At 34.4% G+C, this 14,853-nt stretch overlaps 1 protein-coding gene and 1 pseudogene across 1 annotated transcript in view; both read right to left on the bottom strand.

The window, feature by feature from the left end:
• IL1RAPL1 (interleukin 1 receptor accessory protein like 1) overlaps window positions 1-14,853 on the bottom strand; it is a 1,349,174-nt gene that overhangs the window by 240,552 nt on the left and 1,093,769 nt on the right. The gene's annotated exons all lie outside the window — the stretch shown is intronic.
• Window positions 3,492-3,612, bottom strand: LOC120366732 (U2 spliceosomal RNA; annotated as a pseudogene).

The following is a 14,853-nucleotide window of genomic DNA, read 5'->3' as shown; positions in this document are numbered from 1 at the left end:
GGGGTAAGGGAAGGTGGGGTTGGTGGGTATGGTAGATTCTAAAATGGCTCCTCATAATCCCAACCTCCTAGTAGTTGCATCTTTGTGTAATTCCATTTTTTTTTTGGAGTGGGCTAAACCTAATAGCTTGCTTCTATCCAAAAAAATATGGCAAAGATGATGGGACATCATTTTAGTGATTAGGTTGCCTAAGATTATGAATTTCTTCTTGCTAAAAGACCCTCTCCACTGTTGACTTTGATGAAGCAGCTTCCATAATTGTGAGGCAGCTGCCTACAGAGAAGCTCTTGTAGTAAGGAATTGAAAGAGGCCTCTGGCCAACAACTTGTTAGGAATTAAGGCCTTGAGAAATTAAATTCTGCTAACAACCACTGAGTAAATACAGAAGCAGATCCTTCCCCAGCTGAAACTTAAGATGAGACTGTAGTACTGACTGACACCTTTATTGCAGCCTATGAGACATTCTGAAGCAAAGGACCCAGGATGGCCATGCCCAGGTTTCTAACCTACAGAAATTGTGAGATAATAAATGTATATTGTTTTAGGCCATTAAATTTGTGCTAATTTGTTATGTAACAATTGATAGCTGATGCAGTATGTTTTATAAGCAGTGAGAATTGTGTAAAACACGTGTCCATGCACATACATAGCATGCTCATGCACACAGGTGTAAATATTTTGCTATGTCTTTGTAGTATAGTATAGTTGAAACTTAGAGCACAAAGATGACCATGCTAAAGGAGGCTGGAAAGGAGGCTCAACATACGACCACAAAGGATACGTATGCCAAGTTAATAAGATTGGACTTTAGGCAGTCTTGTACTGTTGAAGGTTGTAGCAGCTAGTTGGATCTGTGTATTAAAAAACATGCTTGGGAAGCTGAATTATACATTTGCAAGAATTCAGGCAGGGAGTCTTTTAGAATGGTGATAATGGATAGGTAATGGGAACATGAGCTAGGGTAATGGGGAAAGAAGATCCAGAATCGAGTTTTGAGTAGTATTTCAGTTCACAAATCAGATTTTAATGGAATTTTGCTACATGACTGTAAGAATTTTGGAGCCACACATTACGAAAAGCCAGTTTTGAATGATAAATAATGAGATCAATTTATGCAGGATGAACTTGAGTTATCAGTGGGAGATTTCTCCCGTTGTGTTGATACGGGCCTGAAGGTCAAGAAATAGGTCTTGCCTAAAGAATATACGAAAAACAGTAAACACACTTGAAGGAGTAGAATTTTCTAGAACTGTAAGTAAAATGAAAAGCAAGATAATGCAAGACAAATTACAGGATTCAAATATTTAATGGAGGTACAAAATACAAAGAACCAGCCAAAGAGACAGCAAAGAAATAGAGCAAAAGTTAAAAACCAGAGAGGGAGGTAGGTACAGCATCTCAAGAGTACAGTCAGCGGCAGTGCTAAATGATTTTGAGAAGCCATACATGATTAGCCCTTCATAGTGTTCACTAACTTCAGTGAGTTCAGTGATAATTTAGCTACCTTCTTATACATTTCCTTAAAGTTACACAATTCTTTCAGCATTGTTGAAAATTCTAATGCCTTAGAATTGTGATAAGACTAATTCTACACAATTTCTCCCCTCCCACCCCCAGGTCATGAATATTATTATTAAGGGTTGGTTTTGGTACCAATCATTGGGCCTGGAATAAATAACGTCATTCCATGCTGGGAAATGGCCTTATTCTTCTGACAGCTTGACAAGTTTTTAATCATCCTTACACCATGCAGAGCCAGAAACACTTATTTGATTTACATGAAGTCTATAAGTGACATTAGATAACAAATAATTATCAGTGGGAGAGAAATATGGTAGGTCTTTTAGTAGCTAAATATTATAGGTTGTCACACAAAAGGCTGTCCTTTGTTGAAATGATACCACAAAAGTTAGTTTCAGTAAATCAAATTCCAAACTGGTTATTTGAATAGAAAAGTAAATCATTGAGATGGATTCAGGTCATTAAATGTTGGGTGAGTGTATGCCTACATCAGTTTTCCAAGTCTCTGTAGGGTATGCCATTTATTTTTAGATGACATGAACTCAAGTACATGTTTATTAGGAATGATGACAAACAATGAAGCAAGTGCCTCTGAGAAACACCTACTCGAGTGAGGTAGTAACAGTATTGAAATTATTTTATATATTTTTGACCAATAATTAAATTAACTTTCATGAGTCCCACCATTTTACTTACCAGTCATTTAACTTACACAGAATGTTTTGGACATGTTAAGCCAATCTACCTGGAATTATCTGATTTCAGTTAATTTTATCAATCTAGTCTACTATGTCATAAAGCTCACACTTTGACTTAGACAAGGTATCTCTCTCTTTACAGTCTCATTTTATAAACTACAACCTTACAGGGAATAGATTAATGATGCTAAGGAAAAACATATTGGATACATTGATAGTTTTGATTACGTCTTTTAACTCATGTTTGAGACCATGGGGTAAAGCTAACTGCTTGTTTTTCAGTTCTTTTACTTACAAATAGATAAAAGAAAAAATGACTCAGTTTTAGAGTGATTAATTTTATAAGGTGATAAATTTATTAATACTCCTCTATATCATTTCTAAAGCAATTGGAGGAAAAATTGCAAGTAACGTAGAAACCTGGGGATATAAAATACTCTAAGATGTGAGAGGACCGTATCACCAAGGTTACTCAGGAAAGCACTGATTCAATATTCAAATAATACATGAATGCTCATCTCCTTTCACTCAGGTATTCTCAAAGGAATTAGTACCATTGAAGGAGAATCTTACCTATTTAAGGAAGTGGATTTGATGAATTCCCTCAGTTAACTTTCTCATGTTTATCAAGTCTTAATACTGTAATATTTTTGATATCTAAATCCAGCAGTACTTATTACAATAAAAGTGCATTGAAGTATTTTATATCTGTGGGACCTAATATATATATGATATATCTATTATATATTAAATATGCTATATATGATACATATATGATAGATAGATAGATAGATAGATACACATATAGGTAGTTACATCTTTTCATGTTTTTTTGAGAGACAAGGTCTCACTATGTTGTCCAGGGTAGAGTGCAGCTGTGTGATCATACCTCACAACAACCTCAAACTCCTGGGTTCAAGTGATCTGCCTGCCTCAGCCTCCCAAATAGCTAGGACTACAGGTGTGAACCACCACACCCAGCTAACAAACCACCATGGCATGTGTGCATCTATGCAACAACCCTATAAGATGTGCACATGCACCTGAGAGCTTAAAATACAATAAAATAAAATTGGTAGAGATGGGGTCTCACTATGTTACCTAGGCTGGTCTCAAACTCCTGGCCTCAAGTGATCTTCCCACCTTGGCCTCCCAAAACACTGGGATTATAGGCTTGGGCCATCACACCCAGCCTCCATTTTTTTATATTTTTGAAGTTACATGCCTAAAAGTAAAATCACTTGTTAGAAGCCTTAATTTTTATTTGAGAACATGTATTATATTTATGTTATTATAAAATATATGTTCTTCCTCAGGTATTATGGTAGATTGTCTTTTAAATGGATAGGAACAGATACTACACTTGATCTTAGCCCAAAGGCCAAGAAGCCATTAAATTATATTTTTAAGGGTGACAACCATATACAGTAGTAAATTCATACATACAGTTGTTTTCCAAATTGTTTTTGCAAGAACATCAGAAATTCAGTAACGATAAGTATTTATTATTTTGGTGAGTACATGATAATTTATTTAATGCCTGTCTGCACCATTGACTGTATATTTTAGAAGGATTTATACTTAATTTATTTACAGCTGTATCAATATTTTGTGACCACATAGATTTTTAGTCCATATTTATTGAAATATTAACTAGAATCTAGTTTTAGATGATCACTTGCTCTGATATAACCCACACGTTCATGTTCTATTTCATATGTGTATGTGTATACGTGTGTATATGTATATTAATTTTAGAACAAAGCAAGCATTTGACTTTTTATTATAAAAATAAGCAGAGACTGGAGTTGAGGAGATCAACTACTTTACTTCTTCATGTATAGCTTTTAGCAAATACTGGATTTCTGCTGATTCAAAGTTATTGTTTGAGAACTAATTCTCAATTTATAGATGATGCTTTTCTCTGGATGCTCTACTCTGGATCAGCTTTTCTCATCCTTCTTTTCAATGAGCTATGTGAGATAAATGGCAGGCATATATGTTTCATTCCATGGCTATAACTAAATTAGCTAGACTGTGCCTCTAATTCTATCACTCTTCCTCATGAAAAATAGCATTTATCAGATTGTAAATATCTTAGGGTGATGTAATTATAGAACATATCTTAAGTACACTCTAATTGGTTAAAAAATAAGTTGTTCACAAAAATGAACTTTAATTATTTTTACCAAATTATAAATGCCACATGTCATTACAGTTGTAGGTGTATCAATACCTAAGGAGGGAAAGACATACTGACTTAAAGAGATATGGTGTATTCCTTGGAAGTTCAAAAAATGTATCCTATATGAGGTTCATAATCTTTGTTCCCTACTGTGGCCATTAATAAATATTTGTAATGACTAAAAATGATAATTTTTTTCAAAATTATACCGTAGCAATTCATATTATAAATTTAACCTATAAAAATTAAATATCCTTTGATATACAACTCAATATAACCACTTACAATTATTTGTTTCCTAAACATTGGTTCTTGATATGTAAAGTGAAAAACAGCTATGAACACAAACTCATGACTACTTTCTGAAGAAAAAGTGGAAAATAGGACAGAGAACACAAATATGAAGCGTCTTATGTCTAATCAATTTACCATCTGCTTCTTAATATGTCATGTTCTTATGTTACCCAGCTTTTCCTAAAATAGAAACACAGAGTTTTCTAAGAAAGAAAAGACAGTTTCGAAGGGAAAATGACACATAAAGGAGGCTCTTTGGGTAAGGAGATGGAGAATTAGGTGTCACAAGGAAAGAATGGAATGATTGCCTCCTCTGAGAAGATTCTGAATATAGTCAGGAAGAAATGCAGTTACCAGGAAACTAAACCAAGCCACCAGTGAAAGGCAGAAAAGATAAAGTCCAGCACTCCAGAGTTAAGAAAAGGGTCCATGCTACAGTTAGGTCAGGAAATAAGGGTCAGGATAGAAGTCTAGTGGCTTTGGAGATTAGAGGATTCCATATACTCCCATATAAGAGAGAAGGAACACTCACTCTTCCAGAAAAGCTTCCAAAGACTGGAATACTGTAGGGTCTCAGCCACCACATAGAATTTTCCAAATTAATATTAGCAAATGGTGTTGTCTGTTAAGGACAACACTTCCTAAACATTGTATTGAATGTTTTTAGCAAAGAAAATCTGGCTATCTGAGAGCTGCATAAAGTTTCAAACCAAGCAGTCCCTTTGGATGGAAAGTTTATTGCTGCTGGTGGTGCTGCTGATGTCTTGTTTTGTTTGTTTTCTTTTATCATGGACATTTATGACACAAAAGAATGTATATAGTACACATGATTTGGAGACTTTAGTCAGAGCATTTTAATTTTTAAAATTATTGAACTTTTTACCATAAAAATGCTTATTTAAGTCATGCCTCATTTCATAGGGAGTTAATATAATTTATGTGAAAGGAATACATTTAGACCAATAATTATTCAAACAGCTTAAGAATATTTAGAATAAATGGTTTATTTGTCGATATAATGTTTATATAATGTTTCAGTTCAATACTACACTTTAAAAATGGTGACAAAAATTTAAAGCCAATATATTTCATTGGAAGCTTAAATTGCACTTTGACCTGGCTAGGGAGTCAGTATAATGTTAAGAGCGAGTATAACAATGTCCCCTAAGGGATCCCACAAAACAGGCCAAAATCCTATTTCATGGCCTACAAGGCGACTCCTAGTCTGGGCTCTATCTACCTTTACAATTTCATTACCATTCTGCTTCTCACATGCCCTCCAATTTAGCAACTCAAACGTTGGGCAATTTCCCATCAAGTTCTTCTCCCTTTCATTTATTCCTAATTTTGCTCATTATATGTCCTTTGTTTAAATTCTCTTTGTATTCTTTCTTTAGATAACGAAGTCATCTTTATATTTTAGGTATGAATTTGTCTCCGGACTTTTCTTAGATGACTCTGAAGGAAAACAGAAAGGCAGTATGGCCTGGGGGCCAAAAACCTAGGTTTTGGACCCATACTGCCTGAGTTAAAAATCTTAGCTCCATTGCCAACTAGCCTCATGGCTTTGGATAGGATATATTATGTCTTAGAGTTTAAAAATATGGAAATAATATCCGTTCCCTCTCAGTCTGTTAGTACATTTAAAGCACTTAAAGGAGAATGTGACCCACAGTAATTACTCAGTTAAGATTAGCTGTTATAATTATTACTTCCCAAAGAAAAATTAATGGCATCATCAACTGTGTCGCCATATACTAATTGCATAGCTCTATTATCGTACATTTTATTGGATTATAGTTCAGTATGTTCACATCCAGCCTTCTTACTGGGTTTAAATTCTATTGTGTGTTTCCAGAAAGTTCTTGGTATCTGGAAAATGTTTGATGATAAAATGTGCTTTTTGAGTGATCTGTCCATTACACTAGTTGCCATCGATGGTATCTTTTTATAGAAAAAAAGGAAAAAGGATGTCTTCATGAAGGTTGGAGGCATTCAACACATACTCTGGAATATACTTGGCATTATGAGCAGTGAAACTAATGGCATGTAATCTACACATTCTATTACAGTTGTTATTTCTGGCTTTAGAGGTGTCCCAAGAGCACATGACAGTAATAAAATCATGGCGGTAGCAGAGACAAGAATTAGTCTTTAGTAATCATATCTCATATGTTAAACTGTAAAATCAAAAATTAAAATATCCATGAAGTCTCTTAAGATTGGAAGGAAAAAAAAAAAGCTCTGTAGGACTAGCGTTTGAGGTGGCATAATTTGTTTTGTAAGTTGCCACGTTTGCCAGTGAAGTCAAATGTGGAGATGAAGGCTTGCAATCAGATAACTAGGCACAGTTACTCTTATAAATGTCTCCTGTGTCATACAAAATAGCTTATGAATTAATTTAATTTACTATTTTTTCTTAAAGCTGCTTTTTCCACTTTTTACAATTAGAGATGACTAAGAAAGTATTTGGAAAACCAAAGCACTTCTATACTTTTCATCCATTTAGTTCCAATTTACAAAAGATCACCTAGACCTCAAGGGAGAGATGGCTTTTTACATGGAATTTGTGTTGAAATGAAGTCATTTCAGAATGACTCCACTGTGACTTTGTAGTCTTCCTAATGAGCTGCCAGACAGCACAAGGGAGATAACTGATAGAAAGCTCTGGGTGTTCAATAAGAGCCCTCTTGATACATAAATAAATATGCATTATTTATGCCATCATGAATAACACCAATGGGATAATGGTATTTTCAATTGTATTGGCAAAGTATTTGAAATTTGCTGTTAATTGGCATGAAATATTATTATTGTACGAAACATTCATATTCACCATAGCAACATATTTATCATATCAGACTTACATCTAATAAAGGCTGTCTCAGCTTCAGAAATTTACAATGGAGTAAGAGCAAAGGGCATAGCCATCCAAATAGCCCAGTAGCCATAGCATCAAGCTGTCTGAGTCCCTTCATCACCTCTCAATTCTAAAACAGCCACATAATTAAAACCAATATTATGTGCTTGATTATCCAGTGGTTTCTATCGTGAATTACCTCAATTCAGTTCATCCTTTGTGTGTGCAGTCTGATCATATGACTATTTCAACAATTATTAACCGAGGGCCTGTTATGTTTCACATGCTGGCATGGTGCTTTGGTTATATCACTGAATAAGACAAGCCAAATAGTTGATTTTTTTTTAAAAAAATATAGGGTTTCATGATTAATAAAGAATGAGCCTTCACAGCAAACCACACTGCCATGTGTGTACCTATGCAACAATCTTGCATGTTTTTCACATGTACCCCAAAACCTAAAATGCAATAAAAAAAAAAAAAGAATGAGCCTTCAGCTGGGCATAGTGGCTCATTCCTATAATTCCAGCACTTTGGAAAGCCAAGGTGTGTGGATTGCTTGAGGCCAGCCTGGTCAACAGGAAAAAAACCTGTCTTTACTAAAAATACAAAAATTAGACAGGCATGGTGGCACATGCCTGTAATCCCAGCTACTTGGGAGGCTGAGGCATGAAAATCGCCTGAACCCAGGAGTCAGAGGTTACAGGGAGCTGAGAGTGTGCCCCTGCACTCCTCCAGTCTGGGTGACAGAGAGAGACTCTGTCTCAAAACTTTTTTAAAAATGAGCTTTTTTATGCACTGCCTGCTACTAAATGTTTCACAGAGAGTCATTCAATATATTACCAACTATCTTATGAAACCTCCAAACACCCAGGAATATTTTTTGGTAATTCTTTGGCCTCTTTTCCTTACAAGTTTTGGGTTCTTTTACAGAAACTTGCTCCACAAATACACAGAGAGAAAAATTCTTTTTATTGCAAAGAAATGATGACTCATTCCAAAAATTATTCATTAAATTATGCTTATTATCAAATTTCTAAGTTATTTCCTTATAATAAAATTATATCCCTAAATGATATATTTTGCTAATGTATTAATATTTCAAAAGAGTTTTCTGCACTTAGCAAAAAATTCTTAAAATTTATTATTATAATTTCTTAGCAAATTATTAGAGTTTGAAGAATAGAAGCACTTTAATGTATGCTATTTTGGAATTTACACACTGCTAGTTAATTCCACAAGTGCCAAAATATGTCACCATTATTATTATTTCTCTTACTTGGGGAACTCAGATTACAAAGAGAAAAAGTGAACCAAGAAATGTAAAATTGTCTCTTGACAATTGTGCTAATATGATGTAAAATAATAAACTAGGAATTTTGATGTTTAAAAATAATGTTTACCTTAGCAATGATTGTATACGTATAGAAAAACGTCATGAAGAACATGGCAATTTTACTTGCTGAAAACGAAAATAACCTGATAGTGACCAAAACCCATACTGGTATGGTAGACAGCAGAAACTCCACTTTAAAGCACACGTTTTAAATGGGGTGTATATTCCTCATCGTCACTACATTTTTACATATAGGACTGTAGTAATGGTAGTGAAGGCCAAAACTATTTAAAAATTAAAGAATAGGGCTGGGTGCCGTTGCTCACACCTGTAATCCCAGTACTTTGGGAGGCCGAGTTGGGTGAATCACCTGAGGTCAGGAGTTCAAGATCAGCCTGGCCAACATGGTGAAACCCCGTTCCTACTAAAAACACAAAAATTAGCAGGGCGCGTTGGCAGGCATCTGTAATCTCAGCTACTTGGGAGGCTGAGACAAGAGAATTGCTTGAATCCAGGAGGCAGAGGTTACAGTGAGCCAAGACCACACCATCACACTCCAGCCTAGGCAACAAGAGCGAAACTCCATCTCAAAAAAAAAAACAACAAACAAACAAACAAACAAACAAACAAACAAACAAAAAAAAACAAAAAAACCCTAAAGAATAAAGAGAAGGAGAGAAGGGTCATTTTTGTCCCTGCAAAGACTGGATAATTATTGTCAACTATCTTCCTGATTTTATTACTGTCATGTACTCTTGAGACACTTCTAAACATGCTTACTCTCAGATGTCACACACTGAATTCCCTTTTTAACAATGATCTTCAGAGATGACTTTCAGGGAATTGGACTTGGAAAAGTTAATGTATTCCTAGCATTTAGCATTTGTGTTATTTAATGATAGCACCCAATTTATCATGAAGAATTTTCTGCAGCCAAGGATCCATCAACAAATAGTTACCCTATGCTTTTAAGGTTTTTAAAAGAAAATGGATTCAAGATCATTCTCTATTTAGTCTCTATATGAATGGTAGAGCCATGATGCTCTCCTCTTTAGTTCTATTTAAGAACTAGAATGACATCTCATGATAATGCTAATGTGATGATATCTGTCTTTCTTTTCCAACTAGAGATTTCTCTAATAAAATCTATGTTTTTATAGTTACCTTGATTTCTGGTCGATAATTTCAAATTTTATGTTCACTTTATTCTGTTGCATTGGTTTGCACCTCAATGACCACTGTATTCCTCATTTTTTATTTCTATCACAAATTATTTCTTTCAAGGAATATTATCAGATTTGAAAATTTTTAAAAATGAGTCATTTTCAATCACTGTGAATATGCTGAGGCAAAGCAGCTTTCATTTATTATATAGTTGAAATTACTTAAATGATTAAGCTTTGCTGAGTTGAAAAAATCTACATTGGCCAATTCAATCAGCCTGACAAGAATGGTGAAAAACTAAACAGTGAATCACACATGTACTTTTTCTAGCTTCTTAGTTCAACAATGATTTTATACATGATAATTATCCAGCAAGTATAGATATGAAACAAGGAATATTTTCAAATTTTACAGTTAAAATAAAGAAGGTACTTAAGGTGTTCACTTTCAAAGTGGACCAGAATATAAAAACAGTTGTAAATAGGGACAAAGGCTTAGAGGTATGCAGAGAGAGTAATGGCAGATATTCCTATTAAGTTGCTATTTTCACATCCATTCATGCCTGGCCTTTGTAGTTCTTTTTCCTTCTAGAATGGACACGAATTATTTAAAAGGTCTTTGGACTTTTTTGCATCATACTTAACAACATTGTCACAAGGGGAAAAAGAAACAATAGTACTCCTACAAAACATCATTCTGAGTTTCGATAGAAAATATACAAGAAGTGCTATTGCTTCCTCAAGCTAATACCCATACATTTTTTTCTAATTAGTGAAGGTTATGCTCCGGTTCAGTTTATTGCAAACAAACTCAATTGTTGGAAAAATCAACAATGCTCAACAACAAAAAAATGTACTAACGCAGTGATGGGGCTGTTTGATGAGAGAATGTATGGAATGTCTGTGCTTGCAATGTTGTTCATTCATTCATGCATTTGCAGTAATGAGAAAAGCTCTATTACCTTTCAGAAAAAGAACTTAAGCACTAGCTCCTTCCTCCTCAGTGTGCTCTTTGTATGTGTGTGCTTGTAGTCAATCTGCTCCAATGGAAAATTAATGCTTACCTAATATAACAGCATAAAGGCAAGCCAGGTATCATAAAGAAAGTTAAAAAAAGAAACATCTTTTATCTCATCAATTGCTTTTCCTAAAGTAAATTACATTAGAAGGCAGCAGCATTATATTTGCCTATAATTTAATATTGATTCAGAAGGTTTTAACTGTAAAGTTGACAGAAGACATAATAATGGTTGCAGCACTCTTCTATGACCCCACATTACAAAGCATCGTGTGTATAGATATGATTTATATAGCAATGTATTAGATATAATTATTACAGAAGTTTGATATACTAATTATATGTATAGTTTTTAATTATAAGATTTTTATATATAATTTTAACTAGTATACATGCATTTATGTTATAAATACATTATATTAATATATAATATGTAAATAGTATAGAAATACATTATATCATATTAGATTTTATTATCTTAAATACTGTCATATTACATATATATTACTTATATATGCCATATATGAACATATTTATAAAAAGATCATGTATAAGTGCCATTATTACACACTTTCAAGTGAAGGGATAGGATTCAGAGAGGTTAGCTGATTTGTATAAGGTCACACAACTAAGAAAGGGCAGAACAGGAACTAGAATCTAAATCTCAGGTTCTCTTAGACTTTTAATCTTCCTCCATGCCTCAACCACTTTTCCTGTCAAACCCAGAAAAAGAGGAAAAACGCAGTTTGATTTTATGTATTAGTAACCCAGTCTAAAGAGTCATATTTGATGTGTGATCACAGTATTTACTATTACTGATCATCAAAGAGCTAAAAATGTTGATTTTTTTATTAAGATGACATCTGGTTGCAATGCTGTACCAACTGGTATGTTTCATTGGTTCATTGGTTCAGTTGATGATTCTGAGACTTTTTTTCCATTCTGTTTTATTTTATAGAAAGCTGTTGCACAGGTGGTTGAATAGTTAAAGGGTTTTTTTGTTTTGTTTTGTTTTGCTTTGCTTTGTTTTGTTTTAGTATCAGGTTTTTTTCCCCCCACCATTTACTTTGTATCAGAAAAGAGTCAGCAGATTGGTTTTAGGAGTGTCGTAGCTGTGTTTTTTTTCTTCAGCTCCCTAAAGAATCTCACTCTGACCTTAGCTCCACTTACATCATAGTTTGGCCATGAATTCTATTAGCTAATATGTTCTTTGTGAGTCTTAAGGTAAATGACGTGGAAAGAGATTCAATACTTATTCAAGTATACTCCTGTTTTATTTTCAGTAGTCATTACAAATTCATTTACTTGAGTTTTCATTATAATGTAGGTTTAAGAAACATCAAGTAGAACTGTCAGAGGTACTGTCTTATCTTATTAGCACCGACACGTTTTTCCTCTTCCCTAAATAATACTTACATAGCTTTTCATGAGGGTACCTTTCCTACCAGTTTCTTAATAATGCACAAGAACCAGGACATGAATATACAATGCTGCTTTGTCTATCAGTCTCTTGGGAGAGAGAAAATGATTTCAGAATGATAAAAGGGAAGTTTTGTGAGATGACTAAAATGCATCAGTGCTGTGCTACTTAATATATTATATATGGTCAATGAAGAGACATGGGACTTTTGTCCCTTCAATCTATAACTGCAGGCTTTCCCAAAGATATAAGACGCTTTCAGAGTTGCTCCTAGTTAAAAGTCTTCATTTGTGAGATTCATATGCCAGACCTTAGGTCTCTCCTTTGCTCTTGTAATAACTGAAGGGAAACTACATCTGTTGAAAAAAACCTACCAATCATTGTTTAAAATGATGGGAGTAAGTTCCACAAGTGCCAAAATGTGCCACCATTATCTGTTCCACAGATATGCCACAGCTGTGTGCTCACATACTATGTCTGCTGGACTGACAATCATAGTTGGATATGTCCTTAATCTTCAAATTAAAACTTTAAAAATGATTGTTGACAGAAAGAAAACTAAGAAGAATCCTCTATGGCTAGAAATGGAATTTTAATTTTGGATAACTACACAGATTCTAAAAGAATAATTAGAGTGATACAAATAAATTGTTGACAATTGCCAAATTTCATAAATGAAAACTAATATCTAATCTCTACTTTCTTATTTCAAGTAAAAACTGATATAATAGCAATATAATACAGATATAAGACTAATGTTTAGAATATTTGTATTTTTCTTCCATTAGACTATTTTCACTTATTTCTTTTCCTTAAAAGAGCCACAGAAATACTTGGGTTTCAGGGTCGTCCTGCCATTATTCATCCAGAGTAACAACAGAAAACTAGGTGACTTCAATGTACAAGTCGTAAGTGAGGAACTAGAACAGAAATGAGAATAGCATGTAAGCAAGAAATATGGTTCACCTCACATCACGTTGGGAATGTATATAACGGAGTGACGGTTTTGAAGGTGAAAGAAATAACTTTTGAATGGTGTTACATCTCAGCTTAATTTAGAAGAAATGGTTGTTTTGAGGGGGTGAGGGTCATATGTAAAATGTTGAGTTGGTTCAACCTGGAGTAGACTGGAATGCAGATAGAGAAATGATCTAGGTAGCAAGACTGGTTAATCGTAGGGTAGTCTCAGTACAATGTAATGAGGGTGACGGTGGAAATAGAAAGGCTAGTATAAGCTAAGAATAATTTATAGGATATAGGACATGAAAGAAGAGAGAAATAAAATGCTGTAGGATAACAAAAGTTATTTAAGCCTGAGTAACTAAGAAAATGATGGGATTGGAGATTGAATTAAGAAACTTCTGAAAGGACTTGAACTCTGAAGGAAAGATAACAAGTTTGCTTTCAGGCAAATTGAATTGGAAGGGGTAGTGGGACATCCAGTTAGATATTTCTACTAGGAAGCTAGAGATGAGGAACTAAACTTCTGGATGGCTGTCTGGGTCATATAATCTGATTTAAGAGTAACTTCTATAGAAGTGAAATATTAAGTTCTGAGATTATAGCTCATTTCCAAAGGAGAAAGTATTTACTGTATCACATTAGACTTTAAATGTATGCAGAAAAATGGGATAGGGACCTAATTTGACCCACGGTACTTCTTTTTTTTTTTTTTTTTTTTTTGAGATGGAGTTTCACTCTTGTTGCCCAGGCTGGAGTGCAGTGGTGCCATCTCGGTTCAATGCAACCTTCACCTTCCTGGTTCAAGAGATTCTCCTGCCTCAGCCTCCCTGGTAGTTGGGATTACAGGCGCCTGCCACGAGGCCCAGGTAATTTTTTCTATTTTTAGTAGAGATGGGGATTTCACTATGTTGGCCAGGCTGGTCTCAACTCCTAACCTCAGGCAAGCCACCCACCTCAGACTCCCAAAGTACTGGGATTACAGGTGTAAGCCATTGCACCCGGCTTGACCCATGGTACTTCTAAACTGACTAAAACACTTTTGCTGTGAGGAGTAAGGTACTCTAAATTTGCAACATGTCACTTCTTAATACTAAGATTTAAGAATGGTTGGTACTTTATGTATACATGACCACAGAGCTACGAGTAGGTATTTTAAAAGCAAATACTTCTGTTATTTGAACAATTAAATATGCAAATAAATACACTTCATATTTTTATGGCAACTCATGAATAATCATATTAAAAGAAGCAGGACATGTTACACAAGTGTTTCCATGGTTACCTCTGGATGAAAGAAAGAAATTTATGACTTTGACAGTGAGACTCAATCTCAATGATTGCCACAGCCAAATGATACCCAATGAAAAAAATACTGAGGAAAGAAGGTATAAGACA

Source organism: Saimiri boliviensis, chromosome X, assembly GCF_048565385.1.
Source record: "Saimiri boliviensis isolate mSaiBol1 chromosome X, mSaiBol1.pri, whole genome shotgun sequence".
NCBI classification, from domain to species: Eukaryota; Metazoa; Chordata; class Mammalia; order Primates; family Cebidae; genus Saimiri; species Saimiri boliviensis.
This window is presented reverse-complemented; position numbering and strand designations above follow the sequence as displayed.